Source organism: Eulemur rufifrons, chromosome 17, assembly GCF_041146395.1.
Source record: "Eulemur rufifrons isolate Redbay chromosome 17, OSU_ERuf_1, whole genome shotgun sequence".
NCBI classification, from domain to species: Eukaryota; Metazoa; Chordata; class Mammalia; order Primates; family Lemuridae; genus Eulemur; species Eulemur rufifrons.
In genome coordinates this window covers 95,206,811-95,214,547 of record NC_090999.1, presented here as the reverse complement: position 1 = coordinate 95,214,547, position 7,737 = coordinate 95,206,811, and the positions used below count along the sequence as shown (strand labels likewise).

The 7,737-nt window shown below is 48.7% G+C and overlaps 1 pseudogene; it reads left to right on the top strand.

The window, feature by feature from the left end:
• Positions 1 to 6,094: 6,094 nt before the first annotated feature.
• Positions 6,095 to 6,828, top strand: LOC138398063 (dnaJ homolog subfamily C member 2 pseudogene; annotated as a pseudogene).
• The last annotated feature ends 909 nt before the right edge of the window (positions 6,829 to 7,737 follow it).

The following is a 7,737-nucleotide window of genomic DNA, read 5'->3' as shown; positions in this document are numbered from 1 at the left end:
GGTTGACAGTTTCCTGGGAGAATGTCCTTAGGGAGGTCCAGGAGAGAAGGTGACACCAGACAAGTCAGTCCTCACCCTGACTGGTTTTCTCTCTGCCCCCTCACCTGCGGGATACGACATCCAGAGGGATGTGAGGGGGCCCCAGGCTGGGCACAACCGTGGGCTCTGAGCTCCTGGGCCCACCTGTGGTTATGTCCTTGCTGTTTTCACCTGCACACCCAGGCGGCTGGGAGGACAGGGAGGACCCCGCTTGTCTTCAGCCAGACTCTGACCCCTCCCTGGGAATCCACCCTGCTGGGGCTGGGAGGAGGTTTGAGTCAAAGGCTGGGGCTGGGCCATGTGCTGGGGTCAGGGCTGGGCCTGGGGAGGCCGCGAAGGTGCTTCAGCCCAGGTCTGCAGTGGAGAAGCCTCAGGGACTTCACTGGATGAAACGGAGCGATGGGGGATGGGGGAGCTGCTGAGGACCGGGCAGCTGCTCTGGTTTGTCTCTCACGTTCCAGAAGGGGTGTGGGGTCGCGGTGTCCGGCTCCCAGCCCGCTGACTTGAACATATTCCCCAGAGAACCCCGGGGGCGGTCTGGGCTCATGTGTTGCAGAAACGACCCCTCCTTTCCTTCCCCCTTCACAGCTTCAGTTCTGCTCTCTTGGTGAGGAGCGTCTCCAGGAGCTTCCGGACATCGGGGCTGGTGAAAGTGGGGTCACCACCCTTTATCTGTCTGTGCGTGGGGTCTCCCCAGAATGAAGCCTCTGGGGGATGGTGGAGAAGAGGCTCTCGCTGGGACTGGCTGTGGCGCGAGGTGGGGAATAACAGGGCCTTGGCCGCCGCCCACCACCTGGAGAGGAACAAAATGATGCATTCAAGGCCTGAGAGGGTTGAGAAGGGAGGCCACAAACCTGAGGAACCTGGAGGTGAGCTGCACCGCACAGTGCCCAGGGGACTGTCTTCAAGTCACACTGGTCTCCGTGAGGTTCTGCTGACAGGGTGGAGCCCAGAGGAGGAAGGTGCTCGGCCAGGGGAGCCGGGGAAGCCCATGGGGATGCGGTGGGGGGGGAAGCATCTTCCACACGCTCCCCACGCGGCCCTGGGCTCCGGCAGGTGCCGCTTGCACCCCTCCCTGGGGGAGTCTGGACACGAGAGCCAACGAAAGATGGGCTTGTCAGGGAGCGTCCCCAGGCGGCTACAGGAGAGGGAGGCACAAGCTGCAGCAGCTTCACAGAGCTCTGCCCTTCCCAGGCCCCAGGGCTCCAGTCACATCCCTTTTCCCCTCCATGATCTCCCCCTCCCAGGTCAGCCCCAGGCCCGGGGTCCCAACCCAGGCCCTGGTCTGGAGGAGGACAGGGGGACAAGGGGACAGTCCCTCACCTCTGCAGAAGTGAAGTCAGGTCCATAGACCCCTCCAGTTCCCTCAGGCCATCTCTGCAAGCTGGAAATCAGGAGCCTGGTTGGGGGAAACAGAGGGACCTGGGTATCCTGCAGGTGGCTGAGTGTGCCCCTAGGACAGACCGTGTGAGGTTAGACCCTGCAGCCCAAGCGTCAGTGTCCAGGCCACAAGACCCTGGCAGTGACAGAAAGAAGCGCAGTAGGCAGCGCTTCATCATGTACTCAGTGCTCCACATCCATCCCCAGGGGCCTCACCCGCCCTTGGGGGAGAGGAGACAGGCGTCACCTCCTAGAGGGACCAGCCTCAGGCAGGCGGAGCCGCTGTCCACCTGGAGGCCCCACCTGCACACGCAGGTGGTCATGGGTCACCCCCACCTTCCCGCTGTGGGCCGCAGCCATGCCCCGCCCACCTGGCGTCATGCCCGGCACAGGATCTGAGAAGAATCCGGGTCTGATTTCCTCCCCAGGAGCCCCCCCAGGCCTCTGCAGCTGACCTCCTGGGAGACTCGTCCCTCAGGAACAGCGAGGCTAAGTCCCCCTGGGGCTCCGGGCCACACCCTTACCTCTCAGACCACAGCTCTGCTTCCCGCTCCTGGGCCGCCCCAGCATCGCCACTGGACGCTGAGACACAAGAAACATCGAGGAGCTGGGACCGCTCCTCCCCTGCCTCCCCCGAGAGGAGCTGCAGACATTCAGTGTCTGTGGAGGACGTGACCTTCTGCATCCACCTGATGGAGCTCTGTCTGCTTTTCCTTCCCTGTACTCATTTTTAAAGTGGATTAAAGTGTTTCCTGTTATCCTTCTTTGAAACATGCACGGAGGGATTTTCTATGTGAGATCCACCACGGGCGTCATCGTCCCCATTCCCCTGCTGGAGAAACTCACTGACTCGGGCCTATGGGCTGAGCTGTCAGGCGGGGACCTGCTTCCCCAGGAGCCCAGAGGCCACTGCAGCCTCGGATGGGAGGCTCTGGGGGGCTCAGCACAGCCCTCAGGTCACCCGACACAGAGGAAAGGCCGGGCTGAGGCCCCAGCCACGGGAAGGGGACTGATGACTGAGGCCCCGGGGCCCAGGGCCTTCCTCCCACAGGGACCTCAGCTCTGTCATGGCCTCGTCCTGGTCCCTGAGTCCTGGCGTTTGATTTGTCCTGATGCCGCCTGCACACCTGGACGTGTGGTCTGAGAGCTTGGGATAGAGATCCCACACCACTGTCACCTCTCCGCCCCACCTGGGCCTGGGAGGACAAGGGCATTTCCCATCTCAGGGGTCTCTAGTCAGTTTGGAAAAGTAGCAATAATAATAAAAAGGAAAGAGAGAGTCATTCTCTGTTGGGTCTGGGCCAAGGGTCCTTACCTTACTGATGCTTCCTTTCTGCCCTTGGGCTGATGAGGATCAGGAACCCCCAGGCAGGGGAGTCACAGGAGGAAGAGCCCCAGCCCACAGGGGAAGCCCAGCATGAGATCTGCCACCCAGGCAGCGGAGCTGGGGCTCAGCCCTGTGTCACTAAGGCTTTTCAGAGGAGAGAGATGATGCTCCATCTTCTGAATCACACTCTTGCCCTCAAGCCCCTGAGGCTGGGAGTCTCCTGTGGGGCCTATTGACCAGGGCCCAGCCCTGCATCACAGAGCTCTGGCCTCCCTGTCACAAAGGGCTGATGCTTGGGGGTGGGGGGGGCAGGGAGAGGAGGAGGCTGAACCACAGCCCCTCCCCCACCGTGCAGATCCCTCCACCCCTGGGCTCCTGGATCCCTCCCTCAGACTCCACCTGCACAACCTGTCACAGAGGGACCTCAGTCAATTTTCTAATCTGTCCCCCTGGAAGCCAGGTATTCCCTGTTTCCTTTTATCTGCTTCCCTTTTAGTAAACACTCCTTGTATTTATGCACACTTTTACTGAAATTCTTGTGCCTATCTCTCTAAATAGCATAACCTTGCCAAGGATTATGTGGACCTTTAATTTGATGAATATTGACTAGAACAACATTGTTCACTTGGGAGGCACTTTTAAAAAATAAAATTGGGAGGCAGAAAACTCCACATAAAATTCTGAATTAAAAATTGCTTCACTGGATCACAAGAATGGGAAAACAAACACCACATGCACTAACCATTAAATTGGAGCCAACTGATCAACACTTATGTGCACATATGGAAATAACATTCAGCAGAAATTGAGCAGAAGGGAGGGGGTGGATAAATTCACACCTAAGGGGTACAATGCACACCGTAGGGGGGATGGGCACACTTATAACTTTGACTCAAACTGTGCAAAAGCAATTTTTATGTAACCAAAACATTTGTATCCCGATAATATTCCGAAACAAAATTTTAAAAAATAATAATAAAAATTGCTTCACTAAATTAGTGGCCAAAGGTGATAGAAATTCATAAGCAAAAAAACTGGACTCATTTTTTTAGTAAATCCTCTCCCTTCTTTTCTCTCCCAGTCACCTCCTTGTATCCAGTTCTCCCATCTCCCTCTCGGGATTCTGATCTGTCTTCTTCTGACCCCCCATTGACTCCTCCTTCCTATCCTCTTTGTCCTGACCTCCCCATTTTCCAAATGACTTTCCTAAATCCCCAAAATGCCAGTTACATCTAAAGATCTACCTCTCCCATAGTCAAGTATGTAAGCAACTTTAGAATTTAAACCTAAGATATTAGTTTAATTAAACGCTATAATTAACAATTTCCCTAAATTCAAACAAGAACATCAGATATGCACTGAATATTTTAGAATTATTTTGGGTACATATGACCTAGGGTCATCTGACTTGCATCAATTTGTGTGCATGCTGATTGGAACCAGAGATGGTAAATCCTGATGGCAAAGTATGATTGGGGCCACAGTCCTGAATGAGGAGAAGGAAGAGAGGGCCAATCAGAATGGGCAGAAGATGCAGCCTCAGGGATGAGCAGGTCTGAGGCCCTTCTGGTGCTTGGAGTTCGTGAGAAAGGCCTGGGAGAAAGTGCCCCCCTCTCTTCCCCACCATTGTCTGGGCCTTTATGCGTTTGGCACCCTCAGTGAACAGAGAATAAAACCCAGGGACACCCACAAGCTTGGATTCAATTCTAAAGATTTTTTAAACTCCACCTCAGACCACTGTCACCTGCCTGGGACTGTGGGTGACTGTGGACCCTGAGCTGTGAATGCCTGGGCTCCATTTGGAGCCAGAGGGACAAGAAGGACAAGGAGCACCTGGTACCCATCATCCACGCAACCTTCACCAGTTCCAGAGTGAATGAATCAATCTTGATCTAGCTTGGCCAGCATGTGATGAAATCTGTTTGTGTTTCTGAATGATGTAAGGGTTTATGGAATGATGGAAGCAGAAGAAAAAAATCACAGTGCCTACTGGTCAGACACCCAGGTAGCCAGCAAACATTTACCAAACATACATCTGTCTATATTGTGCCAGGAACTGGTAATGCGGGAATGGATCAGATATATTTCTTGCTCTCAAGTAAGTTGGATATGAACAATTACATTTAGTAAAGTCACTATAGATTTGGGGTAGAGCATAGCTAAAGGAAAATAAAACTGTGGGTTATAGAGTCTGGACAGATTTTGAAAGAAGATTACATGTGAGCTAATTATAAAGATTGGGTATATGTTCTTCAGACAGATGGGTAAAGGGGAAAGGAGGGATCCTTCCAAGCCAAGGAGCATGATCTAAAAAGCAAGAAATTATGAAATAGCTTGTTGGGTTAGAAAAATGCAGAAATGTTCACACAACTAACATGTTCACACTGTGTCTCCCAGACCTAAACACATTCAGGAACACATTGTGTCCTGAATGAATGAATCAATGAATGATGTCTGGTAGGGAAGAGCACAGGGTGTAGAGTCTGTTTGCATGCTTACTTTTGAATTTTTAAAAAAATAACCTATATTATATAAGGTATATAGAGGAGTCAAATTCATAGAAACAAAAAGTAAAGTAGTGGGCCCGGCATGATGGCTCACACCTCTAATCCCAGCACTCTGGGAGGCCGAGCCGGGAGGATCGCTTGAGCTCAGGAGTTCAAGACCACCCTGAGAAAAAGCAAGACTTTGCCTCTACTAAAAATAGAAAAAATTAGCTGGACATAGTGGCACATGCCTGTAATCCCAGCTACTTGGGAGGCTGAGGCAGGAGGATCGCTTGAGCCCAGGAGTTTGAGGTTGCTGTGAGCTAGGCTGACACCACAGCACTGTAGCCTAGGCAACAGAGCAAGACTCTGTCTCAAACGTTTTTTTTTTTTTTTTTTTATTCTTGGAGAGAATTTTCTTACTTAGATGAAGAAGGAAAAGAAAAAGAAAAAGAATATCGTGATGAGAGGAGATGGCTTGAAAAATAGAACAGAGCAACAAGGGAACAGGGAATAAAAGAAGAAATGAACAGAATAAGAACATGGGTTTACAATGCATATAGATGTGATCCAAGGATAAAAAAAATGAAGGAAGCAGAAAAAGCCAAGAAAGAAGCAGAAAAGAAAGCAAAAGCAGAAGCCAAATGGAAGGAGCAAGAAGCTAAAGAAAAACAAAGACAAGCTGAATCAGAACCTGCTTGGTTAGCTAAGGAGAGAGAAGAAGAGGGAGTTAGACAGAAAGCATTATTGGCAAAGAAGGCAAAAGATATCCACAAAAATGCCATCAAAAAGGAAAGGCAAAACTCCGAAACTCAGGCAAGAGCTGGAATCACCTTTCTGACAAGGAGGCCGAGTGGTTAAAATGATGGAAGAAGTGGAAAACTTTGTGATCGACTTGAACTCCCAAGTTTGCAGTGCTTGAGGGAAACACAGCATCTGCAAAAGAAGTCAGAAACGCTGCTCTGGAAAAACAGACCGAAGAAATAAATGAGCCAATTAGAAAAGAGAAAGAGGAAGCTAAAAATCAACTGGCAACGGTGGAAATGGCAGTTAAAATTGGTCAGAAGGTGATCTGCAATTACTAATTAAAGCTGTGAATCTTTTCCCTGCTGGAATAAATTTAAGATGGGATTTATTGCTAATTACATGAGCATACATTCTTCTTCTAGAGTCAAAAGAAGCACCAAAGATGTTACTGGCAAAGCAAAGAGTCTCCAAAACCTTGACCCTCCTCAAAGAGATGATATAAATAAAAAGGCATTTGATAAATTTGAAAAAGAACATGGAGCAGCGGCTCACACAGACAATGTAATACCTTCAGAACGATGTGAAGGTCCACACACAGATCTCACCCCATGGACAACAGAGGAACAGAGCTTTTGGAACAAGCTTTGAAAATATACCCAGTAAATACACCTGAAAGATGGGGAGAAAATAGCAGAAGCGGTGCCTGGCAGGGCAAAGCAGGACTGCACGAAATGACGTAAGGAACCTGGTGAGACGGTAACGGCAAAGAAAGCTGCTCAAGAGCAAGTGCTGAATGCAAGCAGAGCCAAGAATGACAGGACAATCTGTGTTGTGTGTGCATTTTTATAATAAAACTGAAAATACTGTAAATAAAATAAAGTGATTAGTGAATTAGGACTTATAAATGAAGAAAAACTAAGAAACACAGCACATGTATGAGAGCAAGAGTAAAAGCGCGTGTGAGAGAAAGAGCAAGAGCAACAGAGAGAGGGGAGAGAATGAACCATAAACCAAGATAATGACTGTGAGAAACAGAAACGTGGGAACTGTAAGTAGTTCGCTTTAGTTGTGGATCAGCCAGGCAAAAGCAGAGGGTGACTGGATAGAAAGGTAAATGGGAATGAATGATGAAGGGGCCTTGAACAGCATTTCAAAGATCTTGGCACCTATTCTAGAAAATAATGGACTCTATGTGGAAGCTAAGCCTCCCAAAGTTCTTCTGAGTAGTCTGTTTGTTAAAAATAAACTTATAAATTTCTGGAAATAATCATAGGTGTGTGTCTTAATATCAGTCACTTCTTAGCGTAGGAATTGTTAGGAATGTTATTTAACCTAAATATCATGTTTAATCCCAAGTATGTAAGTGTTTTAGCATCATTTGATAGATATGGATCCATGACTTTCTTTTATCCACTTCACAGTACGTAACACTAGAGTTCCTATCATAATCCTTCAGAAATGCTACTTAGTTTTTCATTTTTTTATTTAAAATAAAAAGGGATTAAACATACTTCTAAGAAAAATAGACTAAAATGATGCATGTTTTTGCAAAATGATATTAGAACTGCAAAATAGTATTCATGACCTAAATGACAAAACAAACTTAAAAATATACCTACATAAAAGTATATTGTCATTTTTGACAACCTCTTACAATTAAATGTGATTTTAGTAGGTACTTAGTTTAGCAGCAAGTGTCTCAAAGAACAGTGAGCTGTACAACCTTGATAAGATTTATGTGTAGGCCAGGTGTGGTGG